General features: G+C 44.5%; 23 non-coding genes across 23 annotated transcripts; all 23 read right to left on the bottom strand.

The window, feature by feature from the left end:
• Nucleotides 1-543: 543 nt before the first annotated feature.
• trnat-ugu (transfer RNA threonine (anticodon UGU)) lies at nt 544-615 on the bottom strand. Its single transcript has one exon. It is a non-coding gene; the product is annotated as a tRNA-Thr (tRNA).
• A 1,538-nt stretch (nt 616-2,153) lies between these two features.
• Nucleotides 2,154-2,225, bottom strand: trnat-ugu (transfer RNA threonine (anticodon UGU)). The gene has a single exon. It is a non-coding gene; the product is annotated as a tRNA-Thr (tRNA).
• Nucleotides 2,226-2,624: 399 nt separating this feature from the next.
• trnam-cau (transfer RNA methionine (anticodon CAU)) lies at nt 2,625-2,696 on the bottom strand. The gene has a single exon. It is a non-coding gene; the product is annotated as a tRNA-Met (tRNA).
• Nucleotides 2,697-3,763: 1,067 nt separating this feature from the next.
• trnat-ugu (transfer RNA threonine (anticodon UGU)) lies at nt 3,764-3,835 on the bottom strand. Its single transcript has one exon. It is a non-coding gene; the product is annotated as a tRNA-Thr (tRNA).
• A 1,537-nt stretch (nt 3,836-5,372) lies between these two features.
• Nucleotides 5,373-5,444, bottom strand: trnat-ugu (transfer RNA threonine (anticodon UGU)). Its single transcript has one exon. It is a non-coding gene; the product is annotated as a tRNA-Thr (tRNA).
• Nucleotides 5,445-5,831: 387 nt separating this feature from the next.
• On the bottom strand, nt 5,832-5,903 carry trnam-cau (transfer RNA methionine (anticodon CAU)). The gene has a single exon. It is a non-coding gene; the product is annotated as a tRNA-Met (tRNA).
• A 1,067-nt stretch (nt 5,904-6,970) lies between these two features.
• Nucleotides 6,971-7,042, bottom strand: trnat-ugu (transfer RNA threonine (anticodon UGU)). Its single transcript has one exon. It is a non-coding gene; the product is annotated as a tRNA-Thr (tRNA).
• Nucleotides 7,043-8,579: 1,537 nt separating this feature from the next.
• Nucleotides 8,580-8,651, bottom strand: trnat-ugu (transfer RNA threonine (anticodon UGU)). Its single transcript has one exon. It is a non-coding gene; the product is annotated as a tRNA-Thr (tRNA).
• Nucleotides 8,652-9,050: 399 nt separating this feature from the next.
• On the bottom strand, nt 9,051-9,122 carry trnam-cau (transfer RNA methionine (anticodon CAU)). Its single transcript has one exon. It is a non-coding gene; the product is annotated as a tRNA-Met (tRNA).
• A 1,067-nt stretch (nt 9,123-10,189) lies between these two features.
• trnat-ugu (transfer RNA threonine (anticodon UGU)) lies at nt 10,190-10,261 on the bottom strand. The gene has a single exon. It is a non-coding gene; the product is annotated as a tRNA-Thr (tRNA).
• Nucleotides 10,262-10,648: 387 nt separating this feature from the next.
• trnam-cau (transfer RNA methionine (anticodon CAU)) lies at nt 10,649-10,720 on the bottom strand. Its single transcript has one exon. It is a non-coding gene; the product is annotated as a tRNA-Met (tRNA).
• Nucleotides 10,721-11,787: 1,067 nt separating this feature from the next.
• On the bottom strand, nt 11,788-11,859 carry trnat-ugu (transfer RNA threonine (anticodon UGU)). Its single transcript has one exon. It is a non-coding gene; the product is annotated as a tRNA-Thr (tRNA).
• Nucleotides 11,860-12,246: 387 nt separating this feature from the next.
• Nucleotides 12,247-12,318, bottom strand: trnam-cau (transfer RNA methionine (anticodon CAU)). Its single transcript has one exon. It is a non-coding gene; the product is annotated as a tRNA-Met (tRNA).
• Nucleotides 12,319-13,385: 1,067 nt separating this feature from the next.
• On the bottom strand, nt 13,386-13,457 carry trnat-ugu (transfer RNA threonine (anticodon UGU)). The gene has a single exon. It is a non-coding gene; the product is annotated as a tRNA-Thr (tRNA).
• Nucleotides 13,458-13,844: 387 nt separating this feature from the next.
• trnam-cau (transfer RNA methionine (anticodon CAU)) lies at nt 13,845-13,916 on the bottom strand. The gene has a single exon. It is a non-coding gene; the product is annotated as a tRNA-Met (tRNA).
• A 1,067-nt stretch (nt 13,917-14,983) lies between these two features.
• trnat-ugu (transfer RNA threonine (anticodon UGU)) lies at nt 14,984-15,055 on the bottom strand. Its single transcript has one exon. It is a non-coding gene; the product is annotated as a tRNA-Thr (tRNA).
• A 1,538-nt stretch (nt 15,056-16,593) lies between these two features.
• Nucleotides 16,594-16,665, bottom strand: trnat-ugu (transfer RNA threonine (anticodon UGU)). Its single transcript has one exon. It is a non-coding gene; the product is annotated as a tRNA-Thr (tRNA).
• Nucleotides 16,666-17,064: 399 nt separating this feature from the next.
• On the bottom strand, nt 17,065-17,136 carry trnam-cau (transfer RNA methionine (anticodon CAU)). The gene has a single exon. It is a non-coding gene; the product is annotated as a tRNA-Met (tRNA).
• Nucleotides 17,137-18,203: 1,067 nt separating this feature from the next.
• trnat-ugu (transfer RNA threonine (anticodon UGU)) lies at nt 18,204-18,275 on the bottom strand. The gene has a single exon. It is a non-coding gene; the product is annotated as a tRNA-Thr (tRNA).
• A 1,526-nt stretch (nt 18,276-19,801) lies between these two features.
• Nucleotides 19,802-19,873, bottom strand: trnat-ugu (transfer RNA threonine (anticodon UGU)). The gene has a single exon. It is a non-coding gene; the product is annotated as a tRNA-Thr (tRNA).
• A 1,538-nt stretch (nt 19,874-21,411) lies between these two features.
• Nucleotides 21,412-21,483, bottom strand: trnat-ugu (transfer RNA threonine (anticodon UGU)). Its single transcript has one exon. It is a non-coding gene; the product is annotated as a tRNA-Thr (tRNA).
• A 399-nt stretch (nt 21,484-21,882) lies between these two features.
• trnam-cau (transfer RNA methionine (anticodon CAU)) lies at nt 21,883-21,954 on the bottom strand. Its single transcript has one exon. It is a non-coding gene; the product is annotated as a tRNA-Met (tRNA).
• A 1,067-nt stretch (nt 21,955-23,021) lies between these two features.
• Nucleotides 23,022-23,093, bottom strand: trnat-ugu (transfer RNA threonine (anticodon UGU)). Its single transcript has one exon. It is a non-coding gene; the product is annotated as a tRNA-Thr (tRNA).
• Between the last annotated feature and the right edge of the window lie 166 nt (nt 23,094-23,259).

The following is a 23,259-nucleotide window of genomic DNA, read 5'->3' as shown; positions in this document are numbered from 1 at the left end:
GCGCCACTCTGCTTCTTGTTTGCAGTGATCACTGTTGATGTCAAGAGTTTGAGTGTGATATAACCAACTGCAATAGTGGGGTTTGAGGCGTTTTTTTAAGTTCTCTTACGGCGCCATTCTGGATTGCTAGACAAGGTGCAGGATAAAGGACGAGCAGCAAAGTCTGTAAGAACCTGTCCTTTAATAGTCCATTTGTAAGAAAGGGCCAGTTGAACTGGTACAGAGTTAATGCCCAAGGTCTTGGAAGTGAATCTAAAATTCCCCTCTCCTAGTAGTCCCACAAGACTTTGTTTAATGTTTAGTCTCCCTACGCCATTGCAGGCACCAATGTGAATTGAGCCCATGGTGTTCGGCCGGATAGACCAACACCTTACCACTTGTGAACCATGTCTTGGTATGCGTAAAGGTAAAGAAAGAGCTTTATTGGCAGGGCCTGCAACACAAAATGAAGCAACGTGCTCTGTACATATACAAGTGAGCAAAGGGTTTTTAATCACATTGCACTTGCCAGGTTGTTTGTGGTCAGTCTACCAATGCCATTTCAGGCACGGATGGGGATCGAACCCATGATTTTTGGTTTACAAGACCAACGCCTTACCACTTGGCCACCATGCCTCTTGACACCCTGATGGAAGGAAAGAACTCTATTGACATGTCCTGCTACTCAAAAGCAAGTATTGACACTGGCGCAGTCATAGGAACATGGGCTTTCCACAAAACAGAGTGGAGACGGTGAGCTTTATCAACGGAACTGTGTGGGGAAGAAAATGGTTGCCTGAAAGAATGCTCCATGAGAGAGTTAAACATTGTGAGTGTGTGAAGATTCTACCTCTTTGTGCAGTTTGGCAACTAAGTTCTCAATGAGGCGCTGTTAGCTTGAAAGAAGAAGCGCAGTGGCTGACGCTGGGGTTGTTTCTAAAGTAAGATGAGAGAAAGCCCATTAAACTGCATTTTCAGTAGGAGGCATGCATTATTTAATGTCATGGCAATAATCTGCCCTGTCATCATCATAGTTAGCAGAGGATGGTTTCGATCCATCGACCTCTGGGTTATGGGCCCAGCACGCTTCCGCTGCGGCACTCTGCTTCTGTTGTCATCTCTGTCAGTGTTTTTGGCACTAGTTTGAGTCTGATATACCTGCCTAAGCAGACCTAAGGTTTCAGGATAAATTGCCTGAAAATGCTCGCCTGAGAGAATGCTTCATGAAAGAGTTAAACAATACGGCCATTTAACATTCTACCTCTTTGTGCTGTTTGGCAAAGTGCTAAGTGCTCAATGAAGGTGCCGTTAGCATGAAAGAGAAGCTAAATGGCACAAGCCGGTGTTGTTTAAAGGGAGATAAATTTGTCATGCTAGCTAGACATTTTGATGGGCTTGAAAAACGAAAGTTTTTTTCGGCTGGATTCACCATTCCCCAATATGATATCTACAAACTGAGAATAGACAAGGCCCGCCAAAAAGCTTGTTTTCAGTAGGATGCAGGCAATAATAATAGAGACTAAAGCCACATTTCCCCTAAAAACAAGGCGATATGCTGAAAGACAGATTAGTTAGCAGAGGATGGTTTCGGTCCATCGACCTCTGGGTTATGGGCCCAGCACGCTTCCGCTGCGCCACTCTGCTTCTTGTTTGCAGTGATCACTGTTGATGTCAAGAGTTTGAGTGTGATATAACCAACTGCAATAGTGGGGTTTGAGGCGTTTTTTTAAGTTCTCTTACGGCGCCATTCTGGATTGCTAGACAAGGTGCAGGATAAAGGACGAGCAGCAAAGTCTGTAAGAACCTGTCCTTTAATAGTCCATTTGTAAGAAAGGGCCAGTTCAACTGGTACAGAGTTAATGCCCAAGGTCTTGGAAGTGAATCTAAAATTCCCCTCTCCTAGTAGTCCCACAAGACTTTGTTTAATGTTTAGTCTCCCTACGCCATTGCAGGCACCAATGTGAATAGAGCCCATGGTGTTCGGCCGGATAGACCAACACCTTACCACTTGTGAACCATGTCTTGGTATGTGTAAAGGTAAAGAAAGAGCTTTATTGGCAGGGCCTGCAACACAAAATGAAGCAACGTGCTCTGTGCATATACAAGTGAGCAAAGGGTTTTTAATCACATTGCACTTGCCAGGTTGTTTGTGGTCAGTCTACCAATGCCATTTCAGGCACGGATGGGGATTGAACCCATGATTTTTGGTTTACAAGACCAACGCCTTACCACTTGGCCACCATGCCTCTTGACACCCTGATGGAAAGAAAGAACTCTATTGACATGTCCTGCTACTCAAAAGCAAGTATTGACACTGGCGCAGTCATAGGAACATGGGCTTTCCACAAAACAGAGTGGAGGCGGTGAGCTTTATCAACGGAACTGTGTGGGGAAGAAAATGGTTGCCTGAAAGAATGCTCCATGAGAGAGTTAAACATTGTGAGTGTGTGAAGATTCTACCTCTTTGTGCAGTTTGGCAACTAAGTTCTCAATGAGGCGCTGTTAGCTTGAAAAAAGAAGCGCAGTGGCTGACGCTGGGGTTGTTTCTAAAGTAAGATGAGAGAAAGCCCATTAAACTGCATTTTCAGTAGGAGGCATGCATTATTTAATGTCATGGCAATAATCTGCCCTGTCATCATCATAGTTAGCAGAGGATGGTTTCGATCCATCGACCTCTGGGTTATGGGCCCAGCACGCTTCCGCTGCGCCACTCTGCTTCTGTTGTCTTCTCTGTCAGTGTTTTTGGCACCAGTTTGAGTCTGATATACCTGCCTAAGCAGACCTAAGGTTTCAGGATAAATTGCCTGAAAATGCTCGCCTGAGAGAATGCTTCATGACAGAGTTAAACAATACGCCCATTTAACATTCTACCTCTTTGTGCTGTTTGGCAAAGTGCTAAGTGCTCAATGAAGGTGCCGTTAGCATGAAAGAGAAGCTAAATGGCACAAGCCGGTGTTGTTTAAAGGGAGATAAATTTGTCATGCTAGCTAGACATTTTGATGGGCTTGAAAAACGAAAGTTTTTTTCGGCTGGATTCACCATTCCCCAATATGATATCTACAAACTGAGAATAGACAAGGCCCGCCAAAAAACTTGTTTTCAGTAGGATGCAGGCAATAATAATAGAGACTAAAGCCACATTTCCCCTAAAAACAAGGCGATATGCTGAAAGACAGATTAGTTAGCAGAGGATGGTTTCGGTCCATCGACCTCTGGGTTATGGGCCCAGCACGCTTCCGCTGCGCCACTCTGCTTCTTGTTTGCAGTGATCACTGTTGATGTCAAGAGTTTGAGTGTGATATAACCAACTGCAATAGTGGGGTTTGAGGCGTTTTTTTAAGTTCTCTTACGGCGCCATTCTGGATTGCTAGACAAGGTGCAGGATAAAGGACGAGCAGCAAAGTCTGTAAGAACCTGTCCTTTAATAGTCCATTTGTAAGAAAGGGCCAGTTGAACTGGTACAGAGTTAATGCCCAAGGTCTTGGAAGTGAATCTAAAATTCCCCTCTCCTAGTAGTCCCACAAGACTTTGTTTAATGTTTAGTCTCCCTACGCCATTGCAGGCACCAATGTGAATAGAGCCCATGGTGTTCGGCCGGATAGACCAACACCTTACCACTTGTGAACCATGTCTTGGTATGTGTAAAGGTAAAGAAAGAGCTTTATTGGCAGGGCCTGCAACACAAAATGAAGCAACGTGCTCTGTGCATATACAAGTGAGCAAAGGGTTTTTAATCACATTGCACTTGGCAGGTTGTTTGTGGTCAGTCTACCAATGCCATTTCAGGCACGGATGGGGATTGAACCCATGATTTTTGGTTTACAAGACCAACGCCTTACCACTTGGCCACCATGCCTCTTGACACGGTGATGGAAAGAAAGAACTCTATTGACATGTCCTGCTACTCAAAAGCAAGTATTGACACTGGCGCAGTCATAGGAACATGGGCTTTCCACAAAACAGAGTGGAGGCGGTGAGCTTTATCAACGGAACTGTGTGGGGAAGAAAATGGTTGCCTGAAAGAATGCTCCATGAGAGAGTTAAACATTGTGAGTGTGTGAAGATTCTACCTCTTTGTGCAGTTTGGCAACTAAGTTCTCAATGAGGCGCTGTTAGCTTGAAAAAAGAAGCGCAGTGGCTGATGCTGGGGTTGTTTCTAAAGTAAGATGAGAGAAAGCCCATTAAACTGCATTTTCAGTAGGGACATGCATTATTTAATGTCATGGCAAAAATCTGCCCTGTCATCATCATAGTAAGCAGAGGATGGTTTAGATCCATCGACCTCTGGGTTGTGGGCCCAGTACGCTTCCGCTGCGCCACTCTGCTTCTGTTGTCTTCTCTGTCAGTGTTTTTGGCACCAGTTTGAGTCTGATATACCTGCCTAAGCAGACCTAAGGTTTCAGGATAAATTGCCTGAAAATGCTCGCCTGAGAGAATGCTTCATGACAGAGTTAAACAATACGCCCATTTAACATTCTACCTCTTTGTGCTGTTTGGCAAAGTGCTAAGTGCTCAATGAAGGTGCCGTTAGCATGAAAGAGAAGCTAAATGGCACAAGCCGGTGTTGTTTAAAGGGAGATAAATTTGTCATGCTAGCTAGACATTTTGATGGGCTTGAAAAACGAAAGTTTTTTTCGGCTGGATTCACCATTCCCCAATATGATATCTACAAACTGAGAATAGACAAGGCCCGCCAAAAAACTTGTTTTCAGTAGGATGCAGGCAATAATAATAGAGACTAAAGCCACATTTCCCCTAAAAACAAGGCGATATGCTGAAAGACAGATTAGTTAGCAGAGGATGGTTTCGGTCCATCGACCTCTGGGTTATGGGCCCAGCACGCTTCCGCTGCGCCACTCTGCTTCTTGTTTGCAGTGATCACTGTTGATGTCAAGAGTTTGAGTGTGATATAACCAACTGCAATAGTGGGGTTTGAGGCGTTTTTTTAAGTTCTCTTACGGCGCCATTCTGGATTGCTAGACAAGGTGCAGGATAAAGGACGAGCAGCAAAGTCTGTAAGAACCTGTCCTTTAATAGTCCATTTGTAAGAAAGGGCCAGTTGAACTGGTACAGAGTTAATGCCCAAGGTCTTGGAAGTGAATCTAAAATTCCCCTCTCCTAGTAGTCCCACAAGACTTTGTTTAATGTTTAGTCTCCCTACGCCATTGCAGGCACCAATGTGAATAGAGCCCATGGTGTTCGGCCGGATAGACCAACACCTTACCACTTGTGAACCATGTCTTGGTATGTGTAAAGGTAAAGAAAGAGCTTTATTGGCAGGGCCTGCAACACAAAATGAAGCAACGTGCTCTGTGCATATACAAGTGAGCAAAGGGTTTTTAATCACATTGCACTTGCCAGGTTGTTTGTGGTCAGTCTACCAATGCCATTTCAGGCACGGATGGGGATTGAACCCATGATTTTTGGTTTACAAGACCAACGCCTTACCACTTGGCCACCATGCCTCTTGACACCCTGATGGACAGAAAGAACTCTATTGACATGTCCTGCTACTCAAAAGCAAGTATTGACACTGGCGCAGTCATAGGAACATGGGCTTTCCACAAAACAGAGTGGAGGCGGTGAGCTTTATCAACGGAACTGTGAGGGGAAGAAAATGGTTGCCTGAAAGAATGCTCCATGAGAGAGTTAAACATTGTGAGTGTGTGAAGATTCTACCTCTTTGTGCAGTTTGGCAACTAAGTTCTCAATGAGGCGCTGTTAGCTTGAAAAAAGAAGCGCAGTGGTTGTTTCTAAAGTAAGATGAGAGAAAGCCCATTAAACTGCATTTTCAGTAGGAGGCATGCATTATTTAATGTCATGGCAATAATCTGCCCTGTCATCATCATAGTTAGCAGAGGATGGTTTCGATCCATCGACCTCTGGGTTATGGGCCCAGCACGCTTCCGCTGCGCCACTCTGCTTCTGTTGTCTTCTCTGTCAGTGTTTTTGGCACCAGTTTCAGTCTGATATACCTGCCTAAGCAGACCTAAGGTTTCAGGATAAATTGCCTGAAAATGCTCGCCTGAGAGAATGCTTCATGAAAGAGTTAAACAATACGCCCATTTAACATTCTACCTCTTTGTGCTGTTTGGCAAAGTGCTAAGTGCTCAATGAAGGTGCCGTTAGCATGAAAGAGAAGCTAAATGGCACAAGCCGGTGTTGTTTAAAGGGAGATAAATTTGTCATGCTAGCTAGACATTTTGATGGGCTTGAAAAACGAAAGTTTTTTTCGGCTGGATTCACCATTCCCCAATATGATATCTACAAACTGAGAATAGACAAGGCCCGCCAAAAAACTTGTTTTCAGTAGGATGCAGGCAATAATAATAGAGACTAAAGCCACATTTCCCCTAAAAACAAGGTGATATGCTGAAAGACAGATTAGTTAGCAGAGGATGGTTTCGGTCCATCGACCTCTGGGTTATGGGCCCAGCACGCTTCCGCTGCGCCACTCTGCTTCTTGTTTGCAGTGATCACTGTTGATGTCAAGAGTTTGAGTGTGATATAACCAACTGCAATAGTGAGGTTTGAGGCGTTTTTTTAAGTTCTCTTACGGCGCCATTCTGGATTGCTAGACAAGGTGCAGGATAAAGGACGAGCAGCAAAGTCTGTAAGAACCTGTCCTTTAATAGTCCATTTGTAAGAAAGGGCCAGTTGAACTGGTACAGAGTTAATGCCCAAGGTCTTGGAAGTGAATCTAAAATTCCCCTCTCCTAGTAGTCCCACAAGACTTTGTTTAATGTTTAGTCTCCCTACGCCATTGCAGGCACCAATGTGAATAGAGCCCATGGTGTTCGGCCGGATAGACCAACACCTTAACACTTGTGAACCATGTCTTGGTATGTGTAAAGGTAAAGAAAGAGCTTTATTGGCAGGGCCTGCAACACAAAATGAAGCAACGTGCTCTGTGCATATACAAGTGAGCAAAGGGTTTTTAATCACATTGCACTTGGCAGGTTGTTTGTGGTCAGTCTACCAATGCCATTTCAGGCACGGATGGGGATTGAACCCATGATTTTTGGTTTACAAGACCAACGCCTTACCACTTGGCCACCATGCCTCTTGACACGATGATGGAAAGAAAAAACTCTATTGACATGTCCTGCTACTCAAAAGCAAGTATTGACACTGGCGCAGTCATAGGAACATGGGCTTTCCACAAAACAGAGTGGAGGCGGTGAGCTTTATCAACGGAACTGTGTGGGGTAGAAAATGGTTGCCTGAAAGAATGCTCCATGAGAGAGTTAAACATTGTGAGTGTGTGAAGATTCTACCTCTTTGTGCAGTTTGGCAACTAAGTTCTCAATGAGGCGCTGTTAGCTTGAAAAAAGAAGCGCAGTGGCTGATGCTGGGGTTGTTTCTAAAGTAAGATGAGAGAAAGCCCATTAAACTGCATTTTCAGTAGGGACATGCATTATTTAATGTCATGGCAAAAATCTGCCCTGTCATCATCATAGTAAGCAGAGGATGGTTTAGATCCATCGACCTCTGGGTTGTGGGCCCAGTACGCTTCCGCTGCGCCACTCTGCTTCTGTTGTCTTCTCTGTCAGTGTTTTTGGCACCAGTTTGAGTCTGATATACCTGCCTAAGCAGACCTAAGGTTTCAGGATAAATTGCCTGAAAATGCTCGCCTGAGAGAATGCTTCATGACAGAGTTAAACAATACGCCCATTTAACATTCTACCTCTTTGTGCTGTTTGGCAAAGTGCTAAGTGCTCAATGAAGGTGCCGTTAGCATGAAAGAGAAGCTAAATGGCACAAGCCGGTGTTGTTTAAAGGGAGATAAATTTGTCATGCTAGCTAGACATTTTGATGGGCTTGAAAAACGAAAGTTTTTTTCGGCTGGATTCACCATTCCCCAATATGATATCTACAAACTGAGAATAGACAAGGCCCGCCAAAAAACTTGTTTTCAGTAGGATGCAGGCAATAATAATAGAGACTAAAGCCACATTTCCCCTAAAAACAAGGCGATATGCTGAAAGACAGATTAGTTAGCAGAGGATGGTTTCGGTCCATCGACCTCTGGGTTATGGGCCCAGCACGCTTCCGCTGCGCCACTCTGCTTCTTGTTTGCAGTGATCACTGTTGATGTCAAGAGTTTGAGTGTGATATAACCAACTGCAATAGTGGGGTTTGAGGCGTTTTTTTAAGTTCTCTTACGGCGCCATTCTGGATTGCTAGACAAGGTGCAGGATAAAGGACGAGCAGCAAAGTCTGTAAGAACCTGTCCTTTAATAGTCCATTTGTAAGAAAGGGCCAGTTGAACTGGTACAGAGTTAATGCCCAAGGTCTTGGAAGTGAATCTAAAATTCCCCTCTCCTAGTAGTCCCACAAGACTTTGTTTAATGTTTAGTCTCCCTACGCCATTGCAGGCACCAATGTGAATAGAGCCCATGGTGTTCGGCCGGATAGACCAACACATTACCACTTGTGAACCATGTCTTGGTATGTGTAAAGGTAAAGAAAGAGCTTTATTGGCAGGGCCTGCAACACAAAATGAAGCAACGTGCTCTGTGCATATACAAGTGAGCAAAGGGTTTTTAATCACATTGCACTTGCCAGGTTGTTTGTGGTCAGTCTACCAATGCCATTTCAGGCACGGATGGGGATTGAACCCATGATTTTTGGTTTACAAGACCAACGCCTTACCACTTGGCCACCATGCCTCTTGACACGCTGATGGAAAGAAAGAACTCTATTGACATGTCCTGCTACTCAAAAGCAAGTATTGACACTGGCGCAGTCATAGGAACATGGGCTTTCCACAAAACAGAGTGGAGGCGGTGAGCTTTATCAACGGAACTGTGAGGGGAAGAAAATGGTTGCCTGAAAGAATGCTCCAAGAGAGAGTTAAACATTGTGAGTGTGTGAAGATTCTACCTCTTTGTGCAGTTTGGCAACTAAGTTCTCAATGAGGCGCTGTTAGCTTGAAAAAAGAAGCGCAGTGGCTGACGCTGGGGTTGTTTCCAAAGTAAGATGAGAGAAAGCCAATTGAACTGGATTTTCAGTAGGAAGCATGCATTATTTAATGTCATGGCAATAATCTGCCCTGTCATCATCATAGTTAGCAGAGGATGGTTTCGATCCATCGACCTCTGGGTTATGGGCCCAGCACGCTTCCGCTGCGCCACTCTGCTTCTGTTGTCTTCTCTGTCAGTGTTTTTGGCACCAGTTTGAGTCTGATATACCTGCCTAAGCAGACCTAAGGTTTCAGGATACATTGCCTGAAAATGCTCGCCTGAGAGAATGCTTCATGACAGAGTTAAACAATACGGCCATTTAACATTCTACCTCTTTGTGCTGTTTGGCAAAGTGCTAAGTGCTCAATGAAGGTGCCGTTAGCATGAAAGAGAAGCTAAATGGCACAAGCCGGTGTTGTTTAAAGGGAGATAAATTTGTCATGCTAGCTAGACATTTTGATGGGCTTGAAAAACGAAAGTTTTTTTCGGCTGGATTCACCATTCCCCAATATGATATCTACAAACTGAGAATAGACAAGGCCCGCCAAAAAACTTGTTTTCAGTAGGATGCAGGCAATAATAATAGAGACTAAAGCCACATTTCCCCTAAAAACAAGGCGATATGCTGAAAGACAGATTAGTTAGCAGAGGATGGTTTCGGTCCATCGACCTCTGGGTTATAGGCCCAGCACGCTTCCGCTGCGCCACTCTGCTTCTTGTTTGCAGTGATCACTGTTGATGTCAAGAGTTTGAGTGTGATATAACCAACTGCAATAGTGGGGTTTGAGGCGTTTTTTTAAGTTCTCTTACGGCGCCATTCTGGATTGCTAGACAAGGTGCAGGATAAAGGACGAGCAGCAAAGTCTGTAAGAACCTGTCCTTTAATAGTCCATTTGTAAGAAAGGGCCAGTTGAACTGGTACAGAGTTAATGCCCAAGGTCTTGGAAGTGAATCTAAAATTCCCCTCTCCTAGTAGTCCCACAAGACTTTGTTTAATGTTTAGTCTCCCTACGCCATTGCAGGCACCAATGTGAATAGAGCCCATGGTGTTCGGCCGGATAGACCAACACCTTACCACTTGTGAACCATGTCTTGGTATGTGTAAAGGTAAAGAAAGAGCTTTATTGGCAGGGCCTGCAACACAAAATGAAGCAACGTGCTCTGTGCATATACAAGTGAGCAAAGGGTTTTTAATCACATTGCACTTGCCAGGTTGTTTGTGGTCAGTCTATCAATGCCATTTCAGGCACGGATGGGGATTGAACCCATGATTTTTGGTTTACAAGACCAACGCCTTACCACTTGGCCACCATGCCTCTTGACACCCTGATGGACAGAAAGAACTCTATTGACATGTCCTGCTACTCAAAAGCAAGTATTGACACTGGCGCAGTCATAGGAACATGGGCTTTCCACAAAACAGAGTGGAGGCGGTGAGCTTTATCAACGGAACTGTGAGGGGAAGAAAATGGTTGCCTGAAAGAATGCTCCATGAGAGAGTTAAACATTGTGAGTGTGTGAAGATTCTACCTCTTTGTGCAGTTTGGCAACTAAGTTCTCAATGAGGCGCTGTTATCTTGAAAAAAGAAGCGCAGTGGTTGTTTCTAAAGTAAGATGAGAGAAAGCCCATTAAACTGCATTTTCAGTAGGAGGCATGCATTATTTAATGTCATGGCAATAATCTGCCCTGTCATCATCATAGTTAGCAGAGGATGGTTTCGATCCATCGACCTCTGGGTTATGGGCCCAGCACGCTTCCGCTGCGCCACTCTGCTTCTGTTGTCTTCTCTGTCAGTGTTTTTGGCACCAGTTTCAGTCTGATATACCTGCCTAAGCAGACCTAAGGTTTCAGGATAAATTGCCTGAAAATGCTCGCCTGAGAGAATGCTTCATGAAAGAGTTAAACAATACGCCCATTTAACATTCTACCTCTTTGTGCTGTTTGGCAAAGTGCTAAGTGCTCAATGAAGGTGCCGTTAGCATGAAAGAGAAGCTAAATGGCACAAGCCGGTGTTGTTTAAAGGGAGATAAATTTGTCATGCTAGCTAGACATTTTGATGGGCTTGAAAAACGAAAGTTTTTTTCGGCTGGATTCACCATTCCCCAATATGATATCTACAAACTGAGAATAGACAAGGCCCGCCAAAAAACTTGTTTTCAGTAGGATGCAGGCAATAATAATAGAGACTAAAGCCACATTTCCCCTAAAAACAAGGTGATATGCTGAAAGACAGATTAGTTAGCAGAGGATGGTTTCGGTCCATCGACCTCTGGGTTATGGGCCCAGCACGCTTCCGCTGCGCCACTCTGCTTCTTGTTTGCAGTGATCACTGTTGATGTCAAGAGTTTGAGTGTGATATAACCAACTGCAATAGTGAGGTTTGAGGCGTTTTTTTAAGTTCTCTTACGGCGCCATTCTGGATTGCTAGACAAGGTGCAGGATAAAGGACGAGCAGCAAAGTCTGTAAGAACCTGTCCTTTAATAGTCCATTTGTAAGAAAGGGCCAGTTGAACTGGTACAGAGTTAATGCCCAAGGTCTTGGAAGTGAATCTAAAATTCCCCTCTCCTAGTAGTCCCACAAGACTTTGTTTAATGTTTAGTCTCCCTACGCCATTGCAGGCACCAATGTGAATAGAGCCCATGGTGTTCGGCCGGATAGACCAACACCTTAACACTTGTGAACCATGTCTTGGTATGTGTAAAGGTAAAGAAAGAGCTTTATTGGCAGGGCCTGCAACACAAAATGAAGCAACGTGCTCTGTGCATATACAAGTGAGCAAAGGGTTTTTAATCACATTGCACTTGCCAGGTTGTTTGTGGTCAGTCTACCAATGCCATTTCAGGCACGGATGGGGATTGAACCCATGATTTTTGGTTTACAAGACCAACGCCTTACCACTTGGCCACCATGCCTCTTCACACCCTGATGGACAGAAAGAACTCTATTGACATGTCCTGCTACTCAAAAGCAAGTATTGACACTGGCGCAGTCATAGGAACATGGGCTTTCCACAAAACAGAGTGGAGGCGGTGAGCTTTATCAACGGAACTGTGAGGGGAAGAAAATGGTTGCCTGAAAGAATGCTCCATGAGAGAGTTAAACATTGTGAGTGTGTGAAGATTCTACCTCTTTGTGCAGTTTGGCAACTAAGTTCTCAATGAGGCGCTGTTATCTTGAAAAAAGAAGCGCAGTGGTTGTTTCTAAAGTAAGATGAGAGAAAGCCCATTAAACTGTATTTTCAGTCGGAGGCATCCATTATTTAATGTCATGGCAATAATCTGCCCTGTCATCATCATAGTTAGCAGAGGATGGTTTCGATCCATCGACCTCTGGGTTATGGGCCCAGCACGCTTCCGCTGCGCCACTCTGCTTCTGTTGTCTTCTCTGTCAGTGTTTTTGGCACCAGTTTCAGTCTGATATACCTGCCTAAGCAGACCTAAGGTTTCAGGATAAATTGCCTGAAAATGCTCGCCTGAGAGAATGCTTCATGACAGAGTTAAACAATACGCCCATTTAACATTCTACCTCTTTGTGCTGTTTGGCAAAGTGCTAAGTGCTCAATGAAGGTGCCGTTAGCATGAAAGAGAAGCTAAATGGCACAAGCCGGTGTTGTTTAAAGGGAGATAAATTTGTCATGCTAGCTAGACATTTTGATGGGCTTGAAAAACGAAAGTTTTTTTCGGCTGGATTCACCATTCCCCAATATGATATCTACAAACTGAGAATAGACAAGGCCCGCCAAAAAACTTGTTTTCAGTAGGATGCAGGCAATAATAATAGAGACTAAAGCCACATTTCCCCTAAAAACAAGGCGATATGCTGAAAGACAAATTAGTTAGCAGAGGATGGTTTCGGTCCATCGACCTCTGGGTTATGGGCCCAGCACGCTTCCGCTGCGCCACTCTGCTTCTTGTTTGCAGTGATCACTGTTGATGTCAAGAGTTTGAGTGTGATATAACCAACTGCAATAGTGGGGTTTGAGGCGTTTTTTTAAGTTCTCTTACGGCGCCATTCTGGATTGCTAGACAAGGTGCAGGATAAAGGACGAGCAGCAAAGTCTGTAAGAACCTGTCCTTTAATAGTCCATTTGTAAGAAAGGGCCAGTTGAACTGGTACAGAGTTAATGCCCAAGGTCTTGGAAGTGAATCTAAAATTCCCCTCTCCTAGTAGTCCCACAAGACTTTGTTTAATGTTTAGTCTCCCTACGCCATTGCAGGCACCAATGTGAATAGAGCCCATGGTGTTCGGCCGGATAGACCAACACCTTACCACTTGTGAACCATGTCTTGGTATGTGTAAAGGTAAAGAAAGAGCTTTATTGGCAGGGCCTGCAACACAAAATGAAGCAACGTGCTCTGTGCATATACAAGTGAGCAAAGGGTTTTTAATCACATTGCACTTGCCAGGTTGTTTGTGGTCAGTCTACCAATGCCATTTCAGGCACGGATGGGGATTGAACCCATGATTTTTGGTTTACAAGACCAACGCCTTACCACTTGGCCACCATGCCTCTTGACACCCTGATGGAAAGAAAGAACTCTATTGACATGTCCTGCTACTCAAAAGCAATTATTGACACTGGCGCAGTCATAGGAACATGGGCTTTCCACAAAACAGAGTGGAGGCGGTGAGCTTTATCAACGGAACTGTGTGGGGAAGAAAATGGTTGCCTGAAAGAATGCTCCATGAGAGAGTTAAACATTGTGAGTGTGTGAAGATTCTACCTCTTTGTGCAGTTTGGCAACTAAGTTCTCAATGAGGCGCTGTTAGCTTGAAAAAAGAAGCGCAGTGGCTGTTTCTAAAGTAAGATTAGAGAAAGCCCATTAAACTGCATTTTCAGTAGGAGGCATGCATTATTTAATGTCATGGCAATAATCTGCCCTGTCATCATCATAGTTAGCAGAGGATGGTTTCGATCCATCGACCTCTGGGTTATGGGCCCAGCACGCTTCCGCTGCGCCACTCTGCTTCTGTTGTCTTCTCTGTCAGTGTTTTTGGCACCAGTTTCAGTCTGATATACCTGCCTAAGCAGACCTAAGGTTTCAGGATAAATTGCCTGAAAATGCTCGCCTGAGAGAATGCTTCATGAAAGAGTTAAACAATACGGCCATTTAACATTCTACCTCTTTGTGCTGTTTGGCAAAGTGCTAAGTGCTCAATGAAGGTGCCGTTAGCATGAAAGAGAAGCTAAATGGCACAAGCCGGTGTTGTTTAAAGGGAGATAAATTTGTCATGCTAGCTAGACATTTTGATGGGCTTGAAAAACGAAAGTTTTTTTCGGCTGGATTCACCATTCCCCAATATGATATCTACAAACTGAGAATAGACAAGGCCCGCCAAAAAACTTGTTTTCAGTAGGATGCAGGCAATAATAATAGAGACTAAAGCCACATTTCCCCTAAAAACAAGGCGATATGCTGAAAGACAAATTAGTTAGCAGAGGATGGTTTCGGTCCATCGACCTCTGGGTTATGGGCCCAGCACGCTTCCGCTGCGCCACTCTGCTTCTTGTTTGCAGTGATCACTGTTGATGTCAAGAGTTTGAGTGTGATATAACCAACTGCAATAGTGGGGTTTGAGGCGTTTTTTTAAGTTCTCTTACGGCGCCATTCTGGATTGCTAGACAAGGTGCAGGATAAAGGACGAGCAGCAAAGTCTGTAAGAACCTGTCCTTTAATAGTCCATTTGTAAGAAAGGGCCAGTTGAACTGGTACAGAGTTAATGCCCAAGGTCTTGGAAGTGAATCTAAAATTCCCCTCTCCTAGTAGTCCCACAAGACTTTGTTTAATGTTTAGTCTCCCTACGCCATTGCAGGCACCAATGTGAATAGAGCCCATGGTGTTCGGCCGGATAGACCAACACCTTAACACTTGTGAACCATGTCTTGGTATGTGTAAAGGTAAAGAAAGAGCTTTATTGGCAGGGCCTGCAACACAAAATGAAGCAACGTGCTCTGTGCATATACAAGTGAGCAAAGGGTTTTTAATCACATTGCACTTGCCAGGTTGTTTGTGGTCAGTCTACCAATGCCATTTCAGGCACGGATGGGGATTGAACCCATGATTTTTGGTTTACAAGACCAACGCCTTACCACTTGGCCACCATGCCTCTTGACGCCCTGATGGAAAGAAAGAACTCTATTGACATGTCCTGCTACTCAAAAGCAAGTATTGACACTGGCGCAGTCATAGGAACATGGGCTTTCCACAAAACAGAGTGGAGGCGGTGAGCTTTATCAACGGAACTGTGTGGGGAAGAAAATGGTTGCCTGAAAGAATGCTCCATGAGAGAGTTAAACATTGTGAGAGTGTGAAGATTCTACCTCTTTGTGCAGTTTGGCAACTAAGTTCTCAATGAGGCGCTGTTAGCTTGAAAAAAGAAGCGCAGTGGCTGACGCTGGGGTTGTTTCTAAAGTAAGATGAGAGAAAGCCCGTTAAACTGCGTTTTCAGTAGGAGGCATGCATTATTTAATGTCATGGCAATAATCTGCCCTGTCATCATCATAGTTAGCAGAGGATGGTTTCGATCCATTGACCTCTGGGTTATGGGCCCAGCACGCTTCCGCTGCGCCACTCTGCTTCTGTTGTCTTCTCTGTCAGTGTTTTTGGCACCAGTTTGAGTCTGATATACCTGCCTAAGCAGACCTAAGGTTTCAGGATAAATTGCCTGAAAATGCTCGCCTGAGAGAATGCTTCATGACAGAGTTAAACAATACGCCCATTTAACATTCTACCTCTTTGTGCTGTTTGGCAAAGTGCTAAGTGCTCAATGAAGGTGCCGTTAGCATGAAAGAGAAGCTAAATGGCACAAGCCGGTGTTGTTTAAAGGGAGATAAATTTGTCATGCTAGCTAGACATTTTGATGGGCTTGAAAAACGAAAGTTTTTTTCGGCTGGATTCACCATTCCCCAATATGATATCTACAAACTGAGAATAGACAAGGCCCGCCAAAAAACTTGTTTTCAGTAGGATGCAGGCAATAATAATAGAGACTAAAGCCACATTTCCCCTAAAAACAAGGCGATATGCTGAAAGACAGATTAGTTAGCAGAGGATGGTTTCGGTCCATCGACCTCTGGGTTATGGGCCCAGCAGGCTTCCGCTGCGCCACTCTGCTTCTTGTTTGCAGTGATCACTGTTGATGTCAAGAGTTTGAGTGTGATATAACCAACTGCAATAGTGGGGTTTGAGGCGTTTTTTTAAGTTCTCTTACGGCGCGATTCTGGATTGCTAGACAAGGTGCAGGATAAAGGACGAGCAGCAAAGTCTGTAAGAACCTGTCCTTTAATAGTCCATTTGTAAGAAAGGGCCAGTTGAACTGGTACAGAGTTAATGCCCAAGGTCTTGGAAGTGAATCTAAAACTCCCCTCTCCTAGTAGTCCCACAAGACTTTGTTTAATGTTAAGTCTCCCTACGCCATTGCAGGCACCAATGTGAATTGAGCCCATGGTGTTCGGCCGGATAGACCAACACCTTACCACTTGTGAACCATGTCTTGGTATGCGTAAAGGTAAAGAAAGAGCTTTATTGGCAGGGCCTGCAACACAAAATGAAGCAACGTGCTCTGTGCATATACAAGTGAGCAAAGGGTTTTTAATCACATTGCACTTGCCAGGTTGTTTGTGGTCAGTCTACCAATGCCATTTCAGGCACGGATGGGGATTGAACCCATGATTTTTGGTTTACAAGACCAACGCCTTACCACTTGGCCACCATGCCTCTTGACACACTGATGGAAAGAAAGAACTCTATTGACATGTCCTGCTACTCAAAAGCAAGTATTGACACTGGCGCAGTCATAGGAACATGGGCTTTCCACAAAACAGAGTGGAGGCGGTGAGCTTTATCAACGGAACTGTGAGGGGAAGAAAATGGTTGCCTGAAAGAATGCTCCATGAGAGAGTTAAACATTGTGAGTGTGTGAAGATTCTACCTCTTTGTGCAGTTTGGCAACTAAGTTCTCAATGAGGCGCTGTTAGCTTGAAAAAAGAAGCGCAGTGGCTGACGCTGGGGTTGTTCCTAAAGTAAGATGAGAGAAAGCCCATTAAACTGCATTTTCAGTAGGAGGCATGCATTATTTAATGTCATGGCAATAATCTGCCCTGTCATCATCATAGTTAGCAGAGGATGGTTTCGATCCATCGACCTCTGGGTTATGGGCCCAGTACGCTTCCGCTGCGCCACTCTGCTTCTGTTGTCTTCTCTGTCAGTGTTTTTGGCACCAGTTTGAGTCTGATATACCTGCCTAAGCAGACCTAATGTTTCAGGATAAATTGCCTGAAAATGCTCGCCTGAGAGAATGCTTCATGACAGAGTTAAACAATACGCCCATTTAACATTCTACCTCTTTGTGCTGTTTGGCAAAGTGCTAAGTGCTCAATGAAGGTGCCGTTAGCATGAAAGAGAAGGTAAATGGCACAAGCCGGTGTTGTTTAAAGGGAGATAAATTTGTCATGCTAGCTAGACATTTTGATGGGCTTGAAAAACGAAAGTTTTTTTCGTCTGGATTCACCATTCCCCAATATGATATCTACAAACTGAGAATAGACAAGGCCCGCCAAAAAACTTGTTTTCAGTAGGATGCAGGCAATAATAATAGAGACTAAAGCCACATTTCCCCTAAAAACAAGGCGATATGCTGAAAGACAGATTAGTTAGCAGAGGATGGTTTCGGTCCATCGACCTCTGGGTTATGGGCCCAGCACGCTTCCGCTGCGCCACTCTGCTTCTTGTTTGCAGTGATCACTGTTGATGTCAAGAGTTTGAGTGTGATATAACCAACTGCAATAGTGGGGTTTGAGGCGTTTTTTTAAGTTCTCTTACGGCGCCATTCTGGATTGCTAGACAAGGTGCAGGATAAAGGACGAGCAGCAAAGTCTGTAAGAACCTGTCCTTTAATAGTCCATTTGTAAGAAAGGGCCAGTTGAACTGGTACAGAGTTAATGCCCAAGGTCTTGGAAGTGAATCTAAAACTCCCCTCTCCTAGTAGTCCCACAAGACTTTGTTTAATGTTTAGTCTCCCTACGCCATTGCAGGCACCAATGTGAATTGAGCCCATGGTGTTCGGCCGGATAGACCAACACCTTACCACTTGTGAACCATGTCTTGGTATGCGTAAAGGTAAAGAAAGAGCTTTATTGGCAGGGCCTGCAACACAAAATGAAGCAACGTGCTCTGTGCATATACAAGTGAGCAAAGGGTTTTTAATCACATTGCACTTGCCAGGTTGTTTGTGGTCAGTCTACCAATGCCATTTCAGGCACGGATGGGGATCGAACCCATGATTTTTGGTTTACAAGACCAACGCCTTACCACTTGGCCACCATGCCTCTTGACACACTGATGGAAAGAAAGAACTCTATTGACATGTCCTGCTACTCAAAAGCAAGTATTGACACTGGCGCAGTCATAGGAACATGGGCTTTCCACAAAACAGAGTGGAGGCGGTGAGCTTTATCAACGGAACTGTGAGGGGAAGAAAATGGTTGCCTGAAAGAATGCTCCATGAGAGAGTTAAACATTGTGAGTGTGTGAAGATTCTACCTCTTTGTGCAGTTTGGCAACTAAGTTCTCAATGAGGCGCTGTTAGCTTGAAAAAAGAAGCGCAGTGGCTGTTTCTAAAGTAAGATGAGAGAAAGCCCATTAAACTGCATTTTAAGTAGGAGGCATGCATTATTTAATGTCATGGCAATAATCTGCCCTGTCATCATCATAGTTAGCAGAGGATGGTTTCGATCCATCGACCTCCGGGTTATGGGCCCAGCACGCTTCCGCTGCGCCACTCTGCTTCTGTTGTCTTCTCTGTCAGTGTTTTTGGCACCAGTTTGAGTCTGATATACCTGCCTAAGCAGACCTAAGGTTTCAGGATAAATTGCCTGAAAATGCTCGCCTGAGAGAATGCTTCATGAAAGAGTTAAACAATACGGCCATTTAACATTCTACCTCTTTGTGCTGTTTGGCAAAGTGCTAAGTGCTCAATGAAGGTGCCGTTAGCATGAAAGAGAAGCTAAATGGCACAAGCCGGTGTTGTTTAAAGGGAGATAAATTTGTCATGCTAGCTAGACATTTTGATGGGCTTGAAAAACGAAAGTTTTTTTCGGCTGGATTCACCATTCCCCAATATGATATCTACAAACTGAGAATAGACAAGGCCCGCCAAAAAACTTGTTTTCAGTAGGATGCAGGCAATAATAATAGAGACTAAAGCCACATTTCCCCTAAAAAAAAGGCGATATGGTGAAAGACAGATTAGTTAGCAGAGGATGGTTTCGGTCCATCGACCTCTGGGTTATGGGCCCAGCACGCTTCCGCTGCGCCACTCTGCTTCTTGTTTGCAGTGATCACTGTTGATGTCAAGAGTTTGAGTGTGATATAACCAACTGCAATAGTGGGGTTTGAGGCGTTTTTTTAAGTTCTCTTACGGCGCCATTCTGGATTGCTAGACAAGGTGCAGGATAAAGGACGAGCAGCAAAGTCTGTAAGAACCTGTCCTTTAATAGTCCATTTGTAAGAAAGGGCCAGTTGAACTGGTACAGAGTTAATGCCCAAGGTCTTGGAAGTGAATCTAAAATTCCCCTCTCCTAGTAGTCCCACAAGACTTTGTTTAATGTTTAGTCTCCCTACGCCATTGCAGGCACCAATGTGAATAGAGCCCATGGTGTTCGGCCGGATAGACCAACACCTTACCACTTGTGAACCATGTCTTGGTATGCGTAAAGGTAAAGAAAGAGCTTTATTGGCAGGGCCTGCAACACAAAATGAAGCAACGTGCTCTGTGCATATACAAGTGAGCAAAGGGTTTTTAATCACATTGCACTTGCCAGGTTGTTTGTGGTCAGTCTACCAATGCCATTTCAGGCACGGATGGGGATTGAACCCATGATTTTTGGTTTACAAGACCAACGCCTTACCACTTGGCCACCATGCCTCTTGACACCCTGATGGAAAGAAAGAACTCTATTGACATGTCCTGCTACTCAAAAGCAAGTATTGACACTGGCGCAGTCATAGGAACATGGGCTTTCCACAAAACAGAGTGGAGGCGGTGAGCTTTATCAACGGAACTGTGTGGGGAAGAAAATGGTTGACTGAAAGAATGCTCCATGAGAGAGTTAAACATTGTGAGAGTGTGAAGATTCTACCTCTTTGTGCAGTTTGGCAACTAAGTTCTCAATGAGGCGCTGTTAGCTTGAAAAAAGAAGCGCAGTGGCTGACGCTGGGGTTGTTTCTAAAGTAAGATGAGAGAAAGCCCGTTAAACTGCGTTTTCAGTAGGAGGCATGCATTATTTAATGTCATGGCAATAATCTGCCCTGTCATCATCATAGTTAGCAGAGGATGGTTTCGATCCATTGACCTCTGGGTTATGGGCCCAGCACGCTTCCGCTGCGCCACTCTGCTTCTGTTGTCTTCTCTGTCAGTGTTTTTGGCACCAGTTTGAGTCTGATATACCTGCCTAAGCAGACCTAAGGTTTCAGGATAAATTGCCTGAAAATGCTCGCCTGAGAGAATGCTTCATGACAGAGTTAAACAATACGCCCATTTAACATTCTACCTCTTTGTGCTGTTTGGCAAAGTGCTAAGTGCTCAATGAAGGTGCCGTTAGCATGAAAGAGAAGGTAAATGGCACAAGCCGGTGTTGTTTAAAGGGAGATAAATTTGTCATGCTAGCTAGACATTTTGATGGGCTTGAAAAACGAAAGTTTTTTTCGTCTGGATTCACCATTCCCCAATATGATATCTACAAACTGAGAATAGACAAGGCCCGCCAAAAAACTTGTTTTCAGTAGGATGCAGGCAATAATAATAGAGACTAAAGCCACATTTCCCCTAAAAACAAGGCGATATGCTGAAAGACAGATTAGTTAGCAGAGGATGGTTTCGGTCCATCGACCTCTGGGTTATGGGCCCAGCACGCTTCCGCTGCGCCACTCTGCTTCTTGTTTGCAGTGATCACTGTTGATGTCAAGAGTTTGAGTGTGATATAACCAACTGCAATAGTGGGGTTTGAGGCGTTTTTTTAAGTTCTCTTACGGCGCCATTCTGGATTGCTAGACAAGGTGCAGGATAAAGGACGAGCAGCAAAGTCTGTATGAACCTGTCCTTTAATAGTCCATTTGTAAGAAAGGGCCAGTTGAACTGGTACAGAGTTAATGCCCAAGGTCTTGGAAGTGAATCTAAAATTCCCCTCTCCTAGTAGTCCCACAAGACTTTGTTTAATGTTTAGTCTCCCTACGCCATTGCAGGCACCAATGTGAATTGAGCCCATGGTGTTCGGCCGGATAGACCAACACCTTACCACTTGTGAACCATGTCTTGGTATGCGTAAAGGTAAAGAAAGAGCTTTATTGGCAGGGCCTGCAACACAAAATGAAGCAACGTGCTCTGTGCATATACAAGTGAGCAAAGGGTTTTTAATCACATTGCACTTGCCAGGTTGTTTGTGGTCAGTCTACCAATGCCATTTCAGGCACGGATGGGGATTGAACCCATGATTTTTGGTTTACAAGACCAACGCCTTACCACTTGGCCACCATGCCTCTTGACACCCTGATGGAAAGAAAGAACTCTATTGACATGTCCTGCTACTCAAAAGCAAGTATTGACACTGGCGCAGTCATAGGAACATGGGCTTTCCACAAAACAGAGTGGAGGCAGTGAGCTTTATCAACGGAACTGTGTGGGGAAGAAAATGGTTGCCTGAAAGAATGCTCCATGAGAGAGTTAAACATTGTGAGTGTGTGAAGATTCTACCTCTTTGTGCAGTTTGGCAACTAAGTTCTCAATGAGGCGCTGTTAGCTTGAAAAAAGAAGCGCAGTGGCTGACGCTGGGGTTGTTCCTAAAGTAAGATGAGAGAAAGCCCATTAAACTGCATTTTCAGTAGGAGGCATGCATTATTTAATGTCATGGCAATAATCTGCCCTGTCATCATCATAGTTAGCAGAGGATGGTTTCGATCCATCGACCTCTGGGTTATGGGCCCAGCACGCTTCCGCTGCGCCACTCTGCTTCTGTTGTCTTCTCTGTCAGTGTTTTTGGCACCAGTTTGAGTCTGATATACCTGCCTAAGCAGACCTAAGGTTTCAGGATAAATTGCCTGAAAATGCTCGCCTGAGAGAATGCTTCATGAAAGAGTTAAACAATACGGCCATTTAACATTCTACCTCTTTGTGCTGTTTGGCAAAGTGCTAAGTGCTCAATGAAGGTGCCGTTAGCATGAAAGAGAAGCTAAATGGCACAAGCCGGTGTTGTTTAAAGGGAGATAAATTTGTCATGCTAGCTAGACATTTTGATGGGCTTGAAAAACGAAAGTTTTTTTCGGCTGGATTCACCATTCCCCAATATGATATCTACAAACTGAGAATAGACAAGGCCCGCCAAAAAACTTGTTTTCAGTAGGATGCAGGCAATAATAATAGAGACTAAAGCCACATTTCCCCTAAAAACAAGGTGATATGCTGAAAGACAAATTAGTTAGGAGAGGATGGTTTCGGTCCATCGACCTCTGGGTTATGGGCCCAGCACGCTTCCGCTGCGCCACTCTGCTTCTTGTTTGCAGTGATCACTGTTGATGTCAAGAGTTTGAGTGTGATATAACCAACTGCAATAGTGGGGTTTGAGGCGTTTTTTTAAGTTCTCTTACGGCGCCATTCTGGATTGCTAGACAAGGTGCAGGATAAAGGACGAGCAGCAAAGTCTGTAAGAACCTGTCCTTTAATAGTCCATTTGTAAGAAAGGGCCAGTTGAACTGGTACAGAGTTAATGCCCAAGGTCTTGGAAGTGAATCTAAAATTCCCCTCTCCTAGTAGTCCCACAAGACTTTGTTTAATGTTTAGTCTCCCTACGCCATTGCAGGCACCAATGTGAATAGAGCCCATGGTGTTCGGCCGGATAGACCAACACCTTACCACTTGTGAACCATGTCTTGGTATGTGTAAAGGTAAAGAAAGAGCTTTATTGGCAGGGCCTGCAACACAAAATGAAGCAACGTGCTCTGTGCATATACAAGTGAGCAAAGGGTTTTTAATCACATTGCACTTGCCAGGTTGTTTGTGGTCAGTCTACCAATGCCATTTCAGGCACGGATGGGGATTGAACCCATGATTTTTGGTTTACAAGACCAACGCCTTACCACTTGGCCACCATGCCTCTTGACGCCCTGATGGAAAGAAAGAACTCTATTGACATGTCCTGCTACTCAAAAGCAAGTATTGACACTGGCGCAGTCATAGGAACATGGGCTTTCCACAAAACAGAGTGGAGGCGGTGAGCTTTATCAACGGAACTGTGAGGGGAAGAAAATGGTTGCCTGAAA

Source organism: Oryzias latipes, chromosome 18, assembly GCF_053564925.1.
Source record: "Oryzias latipes strain Hd-rR chromosome 18, Olatipes_Hd-rR_3.1".
NCBI classification, from domain to species: Eukaryota; Metazoa; Chordata; class Actinopteri; order Beloniformes; family Adrianichthyidae; genus Oryzias; species Oryzias latipes.
This window is presented reverse-complemented; position numbering and strand designations above follow the sequence as displayed.